Genomic DNA, 2018 nt, shown 5'->3' with positions numbered 1-2018 from the left:
CAGCCGATTGTGCGCTGCTGCGTTCGCCGATCCACCTCATTAACAGAGCGGCTGCAACAGGCTGCTCCGTGTTGCTGGAAACAGAGGCTTGGGAGCCCCTCCCCCCACTAGCAGAGCGTGAAGCAAGCTCTTCAATCCCAACGGCAAGTTTTAAACTTTCAAAGCATCTTTTAACTGTTTAACTTAACGGTTGTTCCGTGGGTCCACGTGTTGTGTCGCACTTGTAGTTGTGCGTGTGTGTTTCTTTCCCTCTCCCTCTGCTTCTCACTCAGCGCTGAGAAGTTTTTAACTTTGAGAAGCAGTTCACTACTTGGTTTAATATTCATTCTTGTTAATATTGATGCAATTTAGAGCAGAAACTTGAACAGTTTGTTGCTTAATGCGCATCTGACATCACATTATTTTCCTCTGTTAATTCATGTTCTGGGGTTGTGTTGGAATGGACTATTATTCATGGTTTCTTTTTGTGTTTAATACTATAATTATATATATATTTATACTTAATAATTCTGTTATTAAAATATATCTTCTGTCAGGCCAACTTTTGTCAAAGCTATTTTCAGGACAAGGAGGAACAATTCTCTTTTATAATATTTCATGAGATGTCTCACTCGATTTTTTTACTTGTTCTTGTTCTACATCACCTGTTTTTATTATTTGTTAAATATTATTGACTTGGTGTCGTTCTACCTCACCTTTGTTAATGTCAATAAATGTTCCTCTTTTTTTAATTGAGACTTGTACCATTTATCATCTTTATGTAATTTTTTCTATTATATCCTTAATCTTTATACTATTATTTCCTTAATAGGATAAGGTTGTGTACGAGTATATTTAAAGTTGAATAAATGTTAAGAGTTCTATTGGTGTACTTAATTTAGTTTCTAATATATACATTTATATAATATGAGTGTTTCAACTGTCTTTCATAATCAATGTGTTTTTAAAAAAAAAAGTATATCGGCCTCAAATATCGGCTTTCAAGAGAGAGAGAGCAGGGAGGAGCGATTCAAGGTAGAGAAGTGGAAGGATGGGGAAGAGTTGATTACTGTAAAGTGAGAGTGAGATGTGAAGTTGTAGCCGTGAGGCTTAACTATGATGGTGGTGGCTGTGGGCAGAAGGAAGGAGTGAGTGGTAATACCTGAAACAGGTATTTTGGATCAACGTGTCTAAAGCTAAGCCCACAAGTTTTATCCCACATTCCAAGGCATGCTAGTGCATCGTAGACCGACGTATGTGCAAGAATACAACATGTTTAGAGTGGGAAATAAATAGAAAAATAATTAAATGGAAAACCCCACATTGATGATTCTGTTGCTATATCAACAAGAGCCAATACTCTAGCTGACATGTGGCACCAAACAGGTTACAATTATACAGGACGCCATGCAGTCAACGGCAAGATTTATGATTTTAAGATTCAAACTTAATATGTCGTCAACAAACACTGACAAAATAAATCTGTGCTTTAACAAAAAGGTTGCAAAGCAATAAAAACAAAATATATAAAGATTAAATAAAAGGCTGACCTACTGTATATGAATTCAAACTGAAAATTAAGAATGATTATAAATAAAGAAATGTATGGAAATTTCTTTTTCAATGACGGCAGCATTCACAATTTTCCCAATACATACACATACAGTACATAGGGGTTAGAGTTAGGGTACAATAGAAGTTTGAATACGGACGATAAAGAGTTTATAGTTAATACTGTAGCTAAATTCCAACTGTTGCCCCTAGTTGGGCTTTTAACTAACATATTATAATAAATGGACTAAAATCTAAATGTAAAAATACTAAAACATTGTAAACAAAAAAAATATATATATATACACAATCATCACAACGGTATATGAAAAGTTAGTAAAAATTAAAGTGAACTTTAGTAATTGAGAACAAAATTGCAATTGACTTTCAGGGGAAAAAGAATAATTGTAATTATTTGTAATTGAAAAAAAATGTTATGTAATTATAATTGAATTCGTAATTGAACTTGGAACATAATTGTAATTGAC

General features: G+C 33.7%; 1 pseudogene; it reads left to right on the top strand.

Annotated features, from left to right (window-relative positions):
* The first annotated feature begins 1349 nt into the window (after nucleotides 1-1349).
* The window catches only part of LOC114470778 (LON peptidase N-terminal domain and RING finger protein 1-like), a 15387-nt pseudogene continuing 14718 nt past the window's right edge, over nucleotides 1350-2018 (top strand).

The sequence above is a fragment of the Gouania willdenowi genome, chromosome 10 (genome assembly GCF_900634775.1).
Source record: "Gouania willdenowi chromosome 10, fGouWil2.1, whole genome shotgun sequence".
Taxonomy (NCBI): Eukaryota; Metazoa; Chordata; class Actinopteri; order Blenniiformes; family Gobiesocidae; genus Gouania; species Gouania willdenowi.
Note: the sequence above shows the minus strand (reverse complement) of the source record. Positions and strands in the feature narration are given on the sequence as shown.